Source organism: Elephantulus edwardii, unplaced genomic scaffold (genome assembly GCF_000299155.1).
Source record: "Elephantulus edwardii isolate Elephantulus edwardi_28Jun2011 unplaced genomic scaffold, EleEdw1.0 scaffold00144, whole genome shotgun sequence".
Lineage (NCBI taxonomy): Eukaryota > Metazoa > Chordata > Mammalia > Macroscelidea > Macroscelididae > Elephantulus > Elephantulus edwardii.
In genome coordinates this window covers 7357879-7376399 of record NW_006399894.1, presented here as the reverse complement: position 1 = coordinate 7376399, position 18521 = coordinate 7357879, and the positions used below count along the sequence as shown (strand labels likewise).

The 18521-nt window shown below is 37.5% G+C and overlaps 1 protein-coding gene across 2 annotated transcripts in view; it reads left to right on the top strand.

Annotated features, from left to right (window-relative positions):
* CCSER1 (coiled-coil serine-rich protein 1) overlaps nucleotides 1-18521 on the top strand; it is a 1860678-nt gene that overhangs the window by 72963 nt on the left and 1769194 nt on the right. The gene's annotated exons all lie outside the window — the stretch shown is intronic.

Genomic DNA, 18521 nt, shown 5'->3' with positions numbered 1-18521 from the left:
TTTGGATATAAAATTCATATATGTTTCATTCATGTACACTCTGTTTCACACATTCCTCCATTCACATTGTGTTTCATATAATCATTTCCATACCTTGCATTTTATAATACCAATCACAGTTGCTCTATACACACTTACCGCCTGGTCTTTTCAGGTTCCAAAAGGATATTTCTTAATTCCTTCACTCTCTCCCTTCACCCAACAGTGTGAAATTCTGTGACCCCATTATTTCCCACCTTCTCACCCACAGTCTTCCTGTTCCACCTTCCCCCTTTGGATTTTTATACACATCTTACTAATCATCCTTCTATTTTTACAATAATGGAGTTAGGTAGTTTTTGTCCTTATGAGACTGAGTTAGTTCATACAGCGTAACGGTCTCTAGCCTCTCCCACATTGTATATTATTTCTTGAATTGTTGCTCCTGAGTGCTGCATAGTATTCCTGCAAATGAATGTAATACCATTTTTCAATACATTTGTTAATGAACTTTTGAGTTGTTTCCATTTTCTTGCAATTGAGAATTATACTGAAATGAACATCAGTGCACAAATCTACCTAAAAGTCATATTTACGATGCTGGGGGTTAGCATTTTGACACAAATTTTTAGAGGGAGCATAATTCACTTCAGAATCTTAATTAAAATTTGTCTTCTTTTGATTTCTAGAATGGGACCAGAATTAGCTAGGAAAATATTCCAGCCGTATTTTCCATCCTGCCTTCAAGGTTTGGTGGTTTATGCACTTCTGTTCTGATTCTGCAGGATTGCTATAGTTACAGATGTCTCTTACCTCTTTAATCTTTGATCTTTTCTGACCTTGCTTGCCAGGCTCTTTAGTTAGAATAGCGAGACATCGCTGAACAATCTGATTGCAATGAAACAGGCTTTATAAGGCATCAGTAGTCTCAAACAAGAGATGATTTCGAAGTTATTCAAATTAAGTTTGTTAATCTGTGGATTTACTGATTTTTCCTGGATAATTGCAAGTAAACACACATTGTTAAGATTTAAAGTGAATTTGAATCACAGATACTTATTTATTAAATACAATTACTATTGCATCAAGCTTACAAATATTAATTCATTATGTCACATCACAATTCTATTATATTCATTTTATATCTGAAATAATAAAGAGATTGATAAGCTAAATAACTCTACATAAATTCACATTGCTAATATAGGGCAGAGTTAGATTCCATATGATTGAAAGAGTATAAATTCTATAAAGGAACCCATAGAATTTCAATCTGTACTTTACAGTTTATGTCAACAAATTTTGGTCACTGTATTAATGTAACAATAAGACTGAACAGTGGCTTTCTACTTACATATTTTCAATAAGGTAAATCAAGTGTACTTATAATCTTTTATCTATTTGAAGACACTTTAAAAATGTCTTTTAAGTGAAAAATCCAATGACATTTCTCACTGTTCAACTTCTTCCTAAGGTTATAAAAATAAATGTACTTTGAGCTATGTAAGAAAATTAAGAAATTCTATGGCTAAAAAAGATACAGGAGAAAAATTTTGATTAGGTCAGGATGACTAGGAAAATTTTTATAGTAAAAAGCCTCTGAGAAGGCTCTTTTAAAAGGATAATTTTTTTCCCAGAGATGGTAGTAGGACTAAAGGGAATAGATCGTGAGAGGCATTAAATTGGAAGACTTCCATTCCGGTTTTGATTCTCATTATCTCACGTATATCCAGCTGCTCTCTGTAGCATCTGCAAATTAAATGTTAAAATATTAGCTGCCACACATCTTACTCTTGATATATTTAAGATAAGTTTAAATAGAAACTATTCCTAACAATTCTGTAAACAAGTTTAGTTACATATGAATGAGATGGCAAATTGTGTTACTTAGAAATAAATATAGACATTTATTTTGAATCTACTAAAACAGAAAGAATGTAAAACTTTCAAGAATATTTTTTAAATCAACATTATATATATCAACCAGTAAATTTAATTTTTTAAGCTAAAGAAGAAAGAAGATATGTGAATTTCTAGTATATGATTCACCTTAGGGTCAACTATCCAAAATTTTCTTTTAATTATTGTCAATAATATTTAACAAATATAATATTATTAAAATAAAAGTCAATATTATTTATATAAACTCATATATTATAATTTCATTTCTTTCACCAATAGAAGTTTTTTTTTTTAAATGAAATTTCAGTATATGACTCAGATAGAGTCAGTGTATTTACTCTGTTTGAATTAGGAGTGCCTCCTTCTGACCCCTGAGTTCAACCCTACTACCAAGTAATGACCTATTGTTGTTGTTGTTGCTGTTATGATATGCTTTTCTCTTGGAACTGACTCATAGGTGACCCTGAAGTTTGTTTTCAGAGACTATAATTTCCACAGATTACCTAATTTTATTAAAAGGTGCAGTTTGTGGATTCTAGCCACTTGCCTTTGGATAGGCAAAGAAACGCCTTATTCACTGGGCCATCAAAGCTAATGGAAAAATAGGCTATAAGGTGAAATCATCGGTTAAAGATGAGCAGTCTCTTCTTGTGCAATTTGCAGCTTCTGAAAACCTGCTGAGGGCTCAGTTATGAGTCAGTTCCAACTCAACAGCACATAAAAAGAACATACGGCAGGTAAGAAACATTGGCACAGTGTGCAACATATCAGGCTTTTCATTAATAGGTTGCAATATTGAAAGAATATAAGGGCAAAATTTTGAGTAAGACAGAAAATGTCAAAAGAATAGAAGGAATACTCATGAACATTCTATTTTAAAGATTTGGTGAACACTGAACCATTTCAGGAAGCAACATCTTAACAATAGCCAATAATACCGATGAAAGAGTGAAAGCTACACTGAAAGTGCTGGGACAAAATAAGGCTCCACGTATTGCCATAGTATCAATGAAGTGATAGAGCAAATGCAACCAAAGAATTCTCACCTTCTATGCTAAGAAATTTACCTGACCAGCTAACTGGAAGATATCTATATTTGTACCTATTGCAAAACAAACGTGATCTAACAAAAAAAAAAATTCAGACAATACCATATGCATGTAAACTCTCACTGAAGGTTAGTGCAAAGTGGCTGGAACATTACATCCATGGCTAACTGTCAAAAATACACCTAGATTCAGAAAAATGTTCTAACATATAGGATCCATTTGCTAGCATCAGATGGATCTTGGCTGAAAGCAGCCAGAAAGATATTTACTTGTGTTATATTAGTTATGAAAAACATTCTTTTTATACTTCATTTAAAACTATTAATAACACTGAGAAAAATGTAAATGCCAGAGTATTTAATTCTCCTCATTTAGAACATATACAAAGCTTCAGACGAAGCTTCAGAATCCTTGCCTCCATGGAGCAGCCCGGCTTCACCCTCTCCAGGATGAATCTGTTTTCCTAGCAGTTGATGATATATTCAATATTCTTCTCCAACAGCACAGCTCAAAGGCATCAATTATCCTTTTATTATCCCCAGTCATTGTCCAGCTCTCTGATACATAGCAAGTGATTGCCAAGACCAAGGCATGTATCAGGCACACCTTAGTTTCCAGACTGACATCTTTCCACTTCAGCATTTTAGAGAGGTCTCTAACCACAGACTTTCACATCGCAATACGTCTTTTAATTTCCTGGCTGCTGGTGCCAAGAGTGTTGGCTGTGGATCCAAGCAAACCAAAATTGTGAATGATCTCACTCTCTTCACCATACATTATAATTCTGAAGCTTCGTCTGACATACTTTGGACATGTTGCAAGGAGGGACCAGTCCTTGGAGAAGGACGTCATGCTTGGGAGAGTGGAGGGACAGCACAGGAGAGGAAGACCCTTGATGAGATGGATTGATTCAGTGACTGCGGTAATGGGGGTAGGTGTGTTGGAGATGGTGAGATAGGCACAGGATAGGGCAGGATTTAGGGCTGTTGTACATAGAGTTGCTACGAGTTGCAGATGACTCAACACATAACAACAACAACAGAACCAATACCTAGACTACAAAGTAGTTATTTATACAAAACAAGTGTATGCTTCATGACTTAAAACAAAAGCAGGTGTGCGACAGGGTTGTATCCTTTCACTATAACTAATATATATTCTGAGTGAATAATCTGAGGAACTGTTATAAATGAAGATGAACAGGCCATTAGGATTGATTGTGGCATCAATATACTTCAATATACCAATGATGTAGCCTTGCTTGTTGATAATGAAGAGAACTTGAAGCACATTCTGAATATGATAGATCAACAACTACATCCTTCAATATGGATTATATTTTAACATCAAGAAAATAAAAAATCAAACTGGACCAATAGGCAACAGCATGGTAGATGATGGAAAGATTGATATTGTCAAGAATTTCCTTTGACTTGTATCCACAATCAACACTCATGGTAGCAGCCATCAGGAAATCAAAAATATTGCATTGGTTACATCTGCTGTCAAGGGTCCCATGAAAGTGCCACAGGCCAAGGATACCCCTTTAAAGGACTAAGGGACACCTCATCAACACTGGTTGTTTTCTTTATTACTTCACATGCAAGTTAATGTGAGGAAGACTAAAGAAGACTCTGGATCTTTGAACTGTGGTATTTGTGAAAAGTGTTGGCTATATTATGACTGCCAAAAGAAGAGACAAATTAGTCTGGGAAGACACAGCCATGCTCTGTAGTGACAAGATTGTTGAGGCTTCAGCTTGCACCTTATTTTGTGCAGGTTACCAGGAGGGGACAGTCCTTGGATGGGGAAATTATGCTTGGAAAAGTGGGAGGTATAATTGGGGGAGAAAATCTAAACAAGATGAATTGACACAAAAAAGATACATTTATATTTTTCAAATGTTTTTGCTGATTGCTTTCTATTTTCAAAGTAAAATTTAACATTAGTCACAATTTAACTTGTTTTTTCTCTCTTCAGTAGAAATTTTTACACATATAAAAATGGCCAGATTTGTATTTTCTACTCTAGCTATTATAGACATGCTTCTAAGAAAGTCCTTTTAAATGATCCTTTTCAAAGAATAAAGGCTTTTCAGATTTTATTCTTATATGAAAGACATTCAAAAGCTTTGCTACATGCAAAATGTATTTTTTCCCCACGCTTATAAAGATTCTAGAGATTTAAAGCTCTCATTTTTTATTGTTGTTTTTATTGTGTATTTTCTTTCCCCTTTGAAGTCTATGGCACTGCAAGAGGTAGAATACTTAATTTTGACCATGAATTATTCAGATTAGTTTTTCAAAATTAACATTAGCTTAAATTGCTTAACATTTCTCTTTTAGTGATTCTTGGGTTTTGTAATGCAACTCATAAGTCCACATTTCTTAACTGACTATAAACCTGATGAAATACAGCTTTAAACTACTGCAGGAAATAAATTTAACTCTACCTATAAATAACTATCTACTCCTAATCTGATTTTCTAGCATCATATAAGGTACAGCTGCATATAGTTATATATGGTGAGTAATCATTTTTTTCCTAAAGTTGAAGAAAATAGTGGAGCAAATTATTTCAGTTAAGTTCTTTAAAATATTTCAGCTTTAAGAAATTACACCTCCAAAAAGTTGTGTGTGTGTGTGTGTGCGCGCGCGTGTGTGTGTGTCTGTGTGTGTGTGTGTGTGTGTCTGTGTGTGTCTGTGTGTGCGTATGGCTTTCATAAGCTCTTCAGGAATTAATCTTTCAAATTTTTAAAATATATCTCTTAATTATACTATCACCTATAATTTAAATATGCAGATAATGTATGTTTATGTATTGCTATAGCAAAAAACTAACACATGGTATTTTTCATAATATCTTTAAATTTAAACTTATGTAACAATTTGAGCACATTATCCAAACTATACATTGGAGTAGATGATACACTTGGGAATCAAATAATAACTAATGCCCTAGACCAATAGGCATTCAACCAACAAAGCAAGGGAATGCTCTTGTTGTTAGCGGCTGTCAGTGGAGTATGACTCTTAGTGACCCTATGAACAGTGCATCTGAACCCGATTCTATTCTGTGCCATCTTCACAGTTCTTGAAACTCATTGTTGGTGTCACTGTTTCAATCCACCTGGTTGAGGATCTTTGTCTTCTTCATCACTCCTCTATTCTTGCAACCATCATGTACCTCTTCAAGGAATAGTCAGTCTCTCCTAGCAACATGCCAAAGTTTGTGAAGTGAAGCCTCATAATTCTTACTTCCAAAAGCACTCTCTCTAATTAAGTACTCTGGGACTCCCGTTCTTCTCAGTGCTGGCCACAGTTTAGCATGATCCACACAATTAATTACCTTTGCATGGTCAATAAAGTACAAATAGACATTCTTTGGGTATTCTCAACTTTCAGCTAGGACCCATGTGACATCAGCAATGATATCCCTGGTGTCACGGCCTCTTCTAAATCCTGCTTGAACTTCTGGCACTTCCCTATCTATGTACTGTTCTAGCCAGTTTTTAATGATCTTCAGCAGTATTTTCCTTTCATGTACTATTAATAATATTGTCCCATAGTTTCCACATTCAGTTGGATCACCTTCATTGGGAATGTGAACAAATAAATATGAACCTCTTGCAATATGTTGGAGAGATAACTGTCCTCCAAATTTCCTGGAATAGACTAGTGAGTGCATCTAAGCCTGCATTTGTTAAGTAAAACAAGTGAATTTGTATCTCATCAATTCCTGGGCCCTTATTTTTTGCAATGTTTTCAATACAGCTTCCACTTCCTCCTTAATTACCATTGATTCCTGGTCATACTGTACTTCCTGAAATTTTTTAGTGTTAATCAGTTCTTTCTGGTACAAAGATTCTGTGTATTCCCTCCATCTTCTTTTGATGTTTTCTGTGTTATTAAATATGTTGTCCATGCCGTCTTTCAATATTGTGACTGAAGGTTTAAATTTTTTCTTCAGTTCTCTTAGCTTAAGAAATGCAGACTGGGTTCTTTGCTTTTTATTCTCCAATTCTAGCTCTCTGCACATTGCATTATAATACTTTGCTCTGGCCACTGGAGCGACCCTTTGAAATCTTCTCTTCAGTTCTTTTACTTCGGCATGTTTTTCTTTTGTTTTGGTTTCTCAATGCTCTAGTGCAGTTTTCAAAGTCTCTTTTGACATCCATTTTGGTTTTATTCTTTCTCCTCTGTCTCTGTAATGACCTTTTCATTCTTCATGGATGATATCCTTGATATTCCACAACTTATATGGTCTTTGATAATTGGTGTTCAATGCCTCAAATCTATTCCTAAATTCATCATGGAATTCAGATGGAATAGATTCAAGACGTATCTTGGTTCTTGTGGACATATTTTAATTTTCCTTGTCATCAGAGACTTGCATACGAGTAATTGGTGGTCTGACCCCCAGTCACCTGAGCCTAGATTTGACTGTTGATATTGAGCTGCTCCAATAATTTCTTCCACAGATGTAGTCAGTCTGATTCCTGTGCAGCTCATCAGGTGAGATTCATGTGTAAAGTTGCTGTTTGTATCTTTTTTTAAACAAAAAATGTATTTTCAATGAATAAATTATTTAAAATACAAAATTTGATCATTCTATTTCCAGTTTTATTTCTATAACCAAGCCCATATTTTCTAACTACTATATCTTCTTCACTGCTTCCTGATTTTGCATTCTAGTCACCAATTATTATTAAAGCCTCTTAATTGCATATTCTGTCAGTTTCAGATTGACTTCAGAATTTGGTAAAATTCTCAATTTCTCCCTCTTTGGCTCTAGATACAGGAATGTATATTTGAATAATAGTCTCGTTAATGGGTTTTCCTTGTAGGCATAGGGATAATATCCTATCACAACATTGTATTTCAGGATAGAACTTGAAATTGACTTTTTCTCTCAATGCAACACCATTCTTCTATTTTTCATTCTCAGTGTAGTATACCAACTGATTACCTAATTCAAAGTTGCCAAAGCTTGCCCATCTCATCCTACTAATGCCTGGTATGCAGATGTTCATGGATTCCATTCCAATTTTAAGTTTGAAGGTTTTGGTCTGTCTGTTTAAGGGAAAACTAAATGGTTTAAAATTAGGAAAGTTGTACATCAAGACTGAAAGGTGGGTCTGAGGGATGTATCCCTTCTCTGTACTCATTTGATCTGCATTCTGACAAGAAGCTGGACTCTATAATAAAGAATATGGTATCAGGATTGCAGGAAAATTCAATAATCTTCTTTATACATGTGACACAACGTTGCTTGCTGACAGTGAGAACTTGAAGCATTTGCTGCGGAAGATCAAACACCTTCAGTATGGATTGATTGTATCATTTTGTCAAGAAAAGAAAAAAATCCTCACTGCTGGATAGATAGGCAACATCATGGTGGTGGTGTTATGTGCCAACAAGTTGCTTGCGACTCATAGCGACCCTATGTACAACAGTCCTAAACTCTGTTGTCCTGTGCCAGTCACGCCGTCTCCGATACACTCATCCCAACTGCCCCAGTCACTGAATCAATCCACCTCATAGAGGGTCTTCCCCTCCTGCGCTGTCCCTCCATCCTCCCAAGCCCAATGTCCCTTTCCAAGGACTAGTGCCTCCTTACAGCCTGGCCAAAGTATGTCAGACAAAGCTCCAGAATCCTTGCCTCCAAGGAGCAGCCCAGTTTAACCCTCTCCAGGATGAATCTGTTTGTTTTCCTAGCAGTCCATGGTACACTCAATACTGTTCTCCAGCACCACAGCTCAAAGGCATCAATTCGCCTTAGTAATTGTCTAACTCTCTGACGAATGACAAGTGATTGCAAAGACCATGGCCTGTATCAGACATACCTTAGTCTCCAGAGAGACACCATTGCTCTTCAGTACTTTGGAGAGGTCCCTAACAGCAAACTTTCCCATCGCAAGTGAAGCCAAGCAAACTAAAGCTGTTAACAATCTCAATCTCTTCACCATCCATCCTGATGCTATCAATTGGTCCATTGGTGAGAATCTTTGTCTTTTTGATAATGAGACTCAATCCATATTGAAGGCTGTACTCCTTGACCGTCTGCAGAAAGCGCTTCAGGTCCTCCTCAGTTTCAGCAAGCAGGGTTGTGTCATCTGCATAATGCAGATTGTTGATAGATCTTCCACTAATCCTGACGCCACATTTCTCCTCATAGAGCCCAGCCTCCCAGATAATCTGTTCTGCATACATGTTGAAAAGGTATAGAGACAGGACACATCCCTGGTGTACACCCTTCCCAATTTTGAACAATGCAGTGTTTCTTTGCTCTGATCTGACAACTGCCTCTTGGTCCAAGTATAGGTTTTGCATTAGCACAATCAGGTGTTCTGGGATTCCCATTCTTCTCAGAGTCAGCCACAGTATGTTAAGATCCACACAGTTAAATGTCTTTGCAACTAAAAAGAAGCCAACGTTTAGGCCAACACCGCACATGGCATTGTGATCTAGTTATATATTATCTTACATATTTTCTAATGCAATGATCTGCCTCTTTTATCATGTCATTTCATTTCCTTTCATTTCTTTTCAGTACTATCAGCTGATTAATTAATCTTTAAAACATTACAATAATGATATGATCTTTTTTGAGAAAAAGAACTTTAAATCCTTTTAAAAAATTGATACATTGCTTTCAAGACACTGACCTAATGTACAGAAATCTAGATAGAAGATGCAATATAGCTTTTTAAAATAACCTATTAAACACTCCACACTATATTCCAATATCACAGACATTTTGCTTAGTGCATTTTCATGCTTATCATCCTTCTCCTATTTTTTTCCTTATCCTGTTGACCTACTGTCCCATTTCTACTCTATTTCACATTGATCACTTTCCAAAATCCTTCTGATTATTGTAGTCAGAGTTATTCACTATATTTTTAAACTTCTATTTAACATATGATGTTATCGAGACAATTACTTATCATGTATGCTCAGGCCATGAATTTCCATTTCAAATGCAAGCATCTTTTTCCTTCAAGAAAGTCTGAGTTGCCTTAGGCTTTTTTTAATCTTCATATTCCATATGGTAATTGTTAAATACAAGAAAATGGGCCATGGGGGCCCAGGGCTATGAGCGTCTTTCTGAAAGGACCAGAGGGAGTAAGAATAGCACAGCTCCTCACCAACCTAGAGCAGAAAATAGATAAATTTACCATCGTACAGCCATATGGTGCTTCTAGAGCCACAGAGGCAGCAAGAGTTGTGTTTATTCATTGCTGACTCACAGATTCAGAGTTTGTTAGGGAGGTGAGTGGGGAAGGAAAGAAGAACTCACAATGCAAGTTCAGGTTTTAGCTAAGCAATCTCAAGGCACAATTTCTCCATTATTCCAGGCTCTGGTTTCAGTTCAGCACTCAAATCTAAATCATCCAATAAGATTTGACTCTGAGCAGCTGTAAGTTAGCTACTCCTTCAAGTGTCTTTCATGAACAGTCAAACCTTTAACCGTGGCCAACACAACTGCAAGAAGCCTCAGGTCACATCTTGCTACAGTTTCTTTACAGCAATGCCACAGTCTCTCCATCACAGGGTCTCTCTCTCTCACCAGGGTCTTGCTGCCACAAGTCTTGTTCTCCTTAAGTCTTGCTCCTCAATGTGAGAAGAACTCTTTCGCTTACCTATTCCTTCAGCTGTCGGTGATTTGAAAGACTATACTGATTGGAAAGACCATGTGTCTGCTGGTAAGGTAGCTAGAGATCAGAGGTAGCTAACGGCTAAAATAACCCCAAAAAACAACTTTTAGGTTAAACACCACAGTGAAGAAAGTGTATAAACAGAAAATGTTTTAACAAAACCCCATATTACTAACTAGTATCTTGGTTAGATGCAGCCTTAAGTGATGCATAGGGAGAAGTTCACGTTTGGATACAATTTTAGATTATTATTTACAATTTTTCATCAATACTTATGCTCTACAGTGAAATATTTATTCACCAGTGTTCTAAATGAGTTATACTCACCGTTCCCTTTACTTCATCCACAGCACTTCAGTAGACTCATGTGCTGCATATCCTTTGAGTCCTTTTTCCACATTGTGTTCATCAAATAATTACCACTTTGGACATTTGTCGCATCATTTACCTGTGCTAACACCTGATCTTAATACTAGTTTCAGTTTATAATGTATGTTGACTAGCAAAAGCTCAAAATTCAAATTTGCCATCAAGCCGATTCTGACTTGTAGTGTTGGTAGACTGGAAGCACTCATGAATGAGGCCTTTGGTAATACACACTAGAGTTTCTCAAAAAGACTGGTGTGTGCAGTCAAACTGGAATCTACCCATAGTGGATCCCCCAGCAGGTTTTCAGACACAGTGAATTGCATGGAAGGAAATGACTCAGCATTTCCCCCAGAGCACCTGTGGACTTGAATGACACACCTTTGAGACTGCAGCACAGTTTCTTACCACGAGGCCTACAGAGCTCCCTTCAGCAAAAACTGGTTGGACTAAATGATACCTAAGACTAAGACTATACTGCCACTTCAAATTGTTTTTATAAAAAATAGTAAGTCAAAGTTGTTTGATACAATGCTTTTACATTAATATCTTTCATATACTTATTCCTTGGCTATGAGAGTGGTGGTTGGCTTTTTGTTGTTGTCATAGAGAACTTATGAACAATAGATCTGAACTCTGACCTATCCAGTGCTACCCTTACAATCTTTGACACACTCAAGTCCATTGCTGATGTCACTGTGTCAATCTACCTCCATACCAGTACCATGTATTCCCTATCATTAGGCCAGCTGAACTCCCTGAAAGGTAATTGTTGTTGTTGTTACTATATGCAACTCATAGCAATGATATGTAAAACAGCTCTGAATTCTGCTCTATCTTGTGTCAACCTTATCATCTCTGACACACCTACCTCCCTTACCCTAGTCAATGAATCAATCCAACTCTTCAAGACTCTTCCTCTCTTGTGTTTATCACTCCACCCTTCCAAGCAAGATGTCCCTCTCCAAAGACTGATCCTCCTTGAAACAGAATGTCCTACAAAGCCTCAGAGTCCTTGCCTCCAAGGAATAGCCTGGTTTTTACCTTCTCCATGACTAACCTGTTTGTTCTCCTGGCAGTCCATGGAGTACTCAGTACTCTTCTCCAGCACCACAGGTCAAAAGCACCAATTCTCTTTCTATCATCCTTAGTCATTGTCCAGCTCTCTGACGCATAGCAAGTAATTGTGAAGCCCGAGGCCTGGATCAGACACACCTTAGTCTCCAGACTGACATCATTGCTCTTCAGTACTTTGGAGAGGCCTCTGACAGCAGACTTTCCAAGTGCAATTAATCTTTTAATTTCCTGGCTTCTGGTACCAAGAGTGTTGATTTTGGAGTCAAGCAAACTAAAGCTGTTAACAATCTCAGTTTCTTCCCTATTCCATGATGCTGCAATGTGCTTCATGATAAGAATGTTTGTTTTCTTGATGCTGAGCTTCAATCCATATTGAAGGCTGCAGTCTTGAACTTCTACAGTAAGCATTTCAGATCCTCCTAAGTTTCAGCAAGCAGTGTTGTGTCATCTACATTACACAGGTTGTTGATGAGTCTTCCTCTAATTCTGATGCCACACTCCTCCTCATAGGGCCCAGCCTCCCAGATAATCTGTTCTGCATGTAGATTGAAAAGATTTGGAGATCAGACACATCCCTGATGTACACCCTTCCCTATTTTGAACTATGCAGTGTTTCTTTGCTTTGTTCTGATGACTGCTTCCTGGTCTGAGTATAGGTTTCACATAAGCATGATCAAGTATTCTGGAATTCCTGTTCTTCTCAGAGTTAGGCACTTCTCAGAGTTGGCCATGATCCACACAGTCAAATGCCTTTGCATAGTCAATGAAACACAGACATTTCTCTGATACTCTCTGCTTTTGTTCAAGATTCATCTAATATTAGATATAATATCTCTGGTACCACGACCTCTTCTAAACCCTGCCTGAACATCTAGCAGTTCTCTGTTGATGTACTGTTCCAGTTGGTTTTTTTAAAAATAATTTTTTAGCAGAATCTTGCTTTCAAGTGATACTAATGTTATTTCTATTTTATTTTATACTAGTTTACTTACAAAATTTGTATACATTGTTTTTCATGCCAGAGCAGAGATTTTGTAAATTACTACCTAACATGGGAGGGACTGGAGAGCATTATCCTAACTCAGTGAACTAACTCAGTTTCATAAAGACAAATATTGTATAAGACCATTATTTTAGAACAAATACAAGGATCCAGGGAGGCAGGAGGGAGCTTAATCACATGGTTGGAGAAAGGGGATATTAATGATATTGTTTGATAATTCCATACTCTTTTGTGTCACCTTTCTTTGGAATTGGAATAAATAATAGATCTCTTCCAGTCAGTTGGCCCGATAGTTGTTCTCCAGATTTCTTGGCTCAACTTGATGAATGCATCCAGGGAAGCTTCTGTTTGTTGAAATATGTCAATTAGTATGCCATCAGTTCCTGGGGCCATGTGTTTTGTCAGTTCTATAAGAGCAACTTGAACTTCTTCCGTCATCATTACAAGCTCTTGCTCATACATTGTTCATGAAATTCTTCTGTGTCAGCCAATTCCTTTCAGTACAGTGACTCTGTGTACTCCTTCTATCTTCTTAATACTTCCTCGATCATTTCATATTCTGCCCAAATCATCTATAAGTATTGAAACTTGAGGCTTGAATTTGCTCTTAAATTCCTTCAGCTTAAGAAATGCTGAACAAGTTCAGCCCTTTTGATTTTCTGACTCCAGCCCTTTTCTCATTTTATTATATTTTTGCTTTGTCTTCCTGAGCTGCACTCTGAAATCTTTTGTTCAGCTCCCTAATAACCTGACGACTTCCTTTTGCTTTGGCTTCTCTGCGTTCTAGTGCAGTGTTCAGAATCTTGTCATACATCCATCTTGTTCTTTTTTTTATCTGTTCATTATACAATCAGATTCAGCATTTTAAGGACTCCCTAAATGCTATGCATCAGAGAGCTGGACAGTGACAAGGGATGATAGAAGGAGAATTGTCTTTGAGCTGTAGTGCTGGAGAAGAGATTGAATAAGGTTGCTATGAGTTGCAAGTGGCTAAACGGCAAATAACAACAACAAATGTAATCACATATGCAGATATCACTTGTCTCTCTGTAATTTTCTTTAAGTATGGAGATTAAAGCTGGAATAAGAAAATGTAATTAATCTGGATTCTGGGTTTTTTGTAGATAATAAAGTTATTTGTCTCTGACTTTAAAGTCTTGTGTCTCCTGATATAATCCACAAAATTTTGTCAAGATAAATTGTTAGTAAGTATAACAAAGAGCAATATCTCATACCTTTTGCAGTTCTTGAAAGTTTGACATCGAGGGTGAGAATGACATGCCTTCTGGAGAGAGACAGAGGAAGGCCTTATGGTTCAATTAACAGGACCTGTCGAATGTGCATGAACTTAAAATAAACATAATGACCAGATTGCATGGTCGGCCACATAATAAGTGGCCCTCTGCTTTATTGTTTGACTGTAAGCAGGAATTCAAGAATTAGTTGCAGATTGAGTTACTTGTATTTTACACAAAGCTGTGAAACAGTGTTGAGTTTGTTGCAGATCTTCCTCTCAGGATGGACGTGTAAAATCCCCTTACCAGTCTGGTTGTCAGTACTAGGTTCAACTAAGCAGTTGTATAAAAAGTCTCAGTCTGAGAATCCCTCCATACATGTAGCACAGAAAGCAATGTAGAAGGATATTTCTGTGTAGGGAGGTCTGAGTCTTTGATTGCAGAGCTTTTCAGAAACTACAAAATAGCGGCAACATACCAAGCCTTGCATGAAGTGGATAGTTTTTCCCAATAGTGTCCATATAAAGCCTTTGTAATCACCTGTGATTAGGTCTAAAAGATCATTCCTAGGATTCTGGCCAAAAGCCAGACTCTTTATAGGCTACTGACGTTAGATGTGTTTGGGCAGAGCAGTTAAAAAAAGGGGGGGGGGAATTCAGAGAGTTGATTTGTTGGCAATAAAGTGCTTTCACTCTCTCAGGAGAGTTCTGAAACAAACTCCTCTGGTAGACCACAGATGAAACACTGACAGAATATTAAGGCTCCCATTACTCTGCATTGGATCAGCAATGTTATTGAAATTTATTTACTGGAAAAATCAGTACTCTGCCTCTAGAAATCAAAACAAATTTGTGTAGTCAGTCTTAATCTTTATGAAGACACCAAGTAAGAGTTTAAGAGGTGGGCTGACATGTGTACACACAGATTCTGGATTAAAGTGATCCCCTTAAAACATTTGCTAAGATCATCTATAAGAACACTTATAACCCCATAAGGACAGGGGACTGGCTGTAACTGTTTTTAAATCTGAAATAGTTGGTGTCAGCCATCATGACCTTATCATTCAATTCTGAGTTTTAGAAGTTTGCTTAGGTCATCCACAACTGCTGAGACAAAACTCAGAATTGAAAGTTACTATGAAGCCTTGAAATGAGAGTCTGACCTAACTCAGAGACATTTAACTAGAAAGATAATTATATATAGGGCTGAAGTCTATTTCCCAGGGTAAAGGGAACAAAGCATACTTATCAATGTGAATCTGCAGAGGAATTTCTGAGAGTGAAGGGAATTCAAGTTTTGTGAACTTATTTAGTAAATCCAACCAATTCTAATTCATGACATCCTCATGGGGAGGTTTTCAGAGGCTGTAATTCACACAGGAAGAGATTGCCTAGCCAGGGGATTTGAATCATCAAGAGAGGTGTGGTGTTTGGGTGAGCAGTGCAACTTCTTACCCAGTTGTTATTGTTTAGGGTCTTCGACTCATTTACTACTCATAATGACCCTGTGAACAAACCCTGACCTGAACCCTGTTGTATAACTATCATCATTTCTCTAAGTTCATAGGGTTTCTGGAGGCAAGCTATTTCGGAAGTGGATGCCACTCCTGCTTCCAAGCCTATTTTAATGTGGGAGCTCCACCAAACACTGTCCACCATGGGTAACCATTACCACATTTGGTACATCAGTGTCCTGGTGTTCAGCATCACAGCTACCACAAGTTGCTTCTGTACAGGAAACTATCAAACCAGTGCAATACTACTTAGAAGAATGTTTGACTGAAACACAATTAAAAGCGGCCCTCTGCCCAACCGCTTTAAATTTTAACCTTATAGAATATTCCTAATAATATTTTTTATGTTTCTCTTTTAAAATTTTCTACTAGTATTTAGAAAATTTGAATACATTGTTTTCAAGAACAAATTCTTTCAATTTCCCTCACCCCAGCACCTATCAAATTGTACAACTCCGTGATTAACACCCCCGTGTCCCCAATATCCTCATCCCTCTGCTTCCAACCAACCTCTCCAACCCCTCTTGGATCCTTATACTTATTTTTCAATAATGGTTTTATACAGTATTAATCCTTGTGGGACTGAGTTAGTTCATTCAGCTAATGCTCTCCAGTCCCTTCCAAGTTAGGTAATAATTTACAAAAAACAACAGGCTTCCTCCTTGATTATTCAGGTACTTTAGGAGAAAACCTGCTAACCACCTTTTTAAATACAAGGCCAAATTCAATCAACTTCCACTCAATTGTGAACAAAATAAACAAACAAACAATCAAAAACAAAGAGCACACATTGGAGTTTCAAGAGCCTCAACCAAAACAAGAGAACTCACTTTGTAGAATCCAGCCTCCAGCTGCTCCACATATTAGCATAACCAAATCACCATTCTTTCCGGATACAGGGGAAGAAAGGGCAAAATCAAACTGGTGGTTTGGGGGCAAGTTTCACAGTAGGTTAGAAAAATTGATAAAGTTACCTTGTGGGCGACTATTTGGGCTAGTTCACAAGACAGTATTTTTACTGACTATTTTGACTTGCTTACCAGCAAGTTAGTCAATGAATGATTTTTAATTTAAAATAAGAGAAAGATTTGATACATGCTTATATTATCCTGTCCCATAAATGCAAGAGAAGAATTCCCTAACCAGGAATAGCCACATAAGAAAAAATTTAGTATTTTGAGATCCCACTAATGACATATGAGCAAGAGCCTATGGTGACGAAGGAGGAAGTTCAAATTGCTCTGAAGCAATTGGCAAAAACAAGGCTTGAGGAGTTGACGGCATACCAATTGACATATTTCAACAGACAGACACTGCCCTGGATGTGCTCACAAAGTTGTGCCAAGAAATCTGGAGAACAGCCAGCTGGACCACTGACTGGAAAAGATCAGTATTTGTTCCCATTCCAAAGAAAGGTGACCCAACAGAGTGTGGAAATTTTCAAACAATATCATTAATATCACATGCAAGCAAGATTCTGCTGAAAATGATCCAAAAACGTTTAGAACAATATGTCAACAGAGAACTGCCAGATGTACAGGCTGGATTTAGAGGAGGTCGTGGTACTAGGGATATTATAGCTAATATTAGATGCTTTCTTGGCAGAAAGCAAAGAATACCAGAAGAATGTCTATCTGTGCTTCATTGACTATGCAAAGGTTTTCGATTGTGTGGATCACACAACAAGCTGTGGCTGACTCTGAGAAGAATGGGAATCCCAGAACATTCGATTGTGCTAATGCAAAACCTATACTTGGACCAGGAGGCAGTTGTCAGAACAGAGCAAGGAGACACTCCATGGTTCAAAATCAAGAAGGGGATCCATCAGGGATGTATTCTGTCTCCATACCTTTTCAATCTGTATGCAGAACAAATCATACGAGACGCTGGGCTTTACGAGGAGGAATGTAGCATCAGGATTGGTGGAAGAGTCATCAACAACCTGCGTTATGTAGATAACACAACCCTGCTTGCTGAAACTGAGAAGGACCTGAAGCGCTTGATGCAGAAGGTCAAAGACTGCAGCCTCCTATATGGATTGAAGCTCAACATCAAGAAAACAAAGATTCTCACCACTGGGCCAATTGGCAGCATCAGTATGTCTCGGGAAGAGATTGAGATAGTTAACAGTTTTTGTTTGCTTGGCTCCACAATCAGCACTCTTGGTAACAGCAGCCAGGAAATCACGAGATAAATTGCATAGTGAAAGTCACCTGTGAGGGACCTTTCAAGAGTAATGAAGAGCAACGATGTCAGGCTGGAGATTAAGGTGCGCCTGATCCGGGCTATAGTCTTTGCAATTACGTGCTATGCATCAGAGAGTTGGACAGTGACTATGGTTGATAGAAAGAGAATTGATGCTTCTGAGCTTTGGTGCTGGAGAAGAGTGTTGAATATACCATGGATTGCTAGGAGAACAAACAGGTTTGTCCTGGAGAAGGTGAAGTCGGAATGCTTTTTGGAGTCAAGGATTCTGAACCTTCGTCTGACATAGTTTGGGCATGTTGCAAGGAGGTACTGATCCTTGGAGAGGGACATCATGTTTGGCAGAGTGGAAGGGCTGCAAAGGAGAGGAAGACCTTCGATGTCCAAGCTGCTATTCTTGGTTACTGTTGATCAAGTTACTGTATGTCTCTAGAAGGAGAAGTAGCCTGTACCTAATAAATATCCTTAGGGTTTAGAATATTGCCTTGATATAATTATCATATACTCATTTTTATAAAATATTTATTAGTTT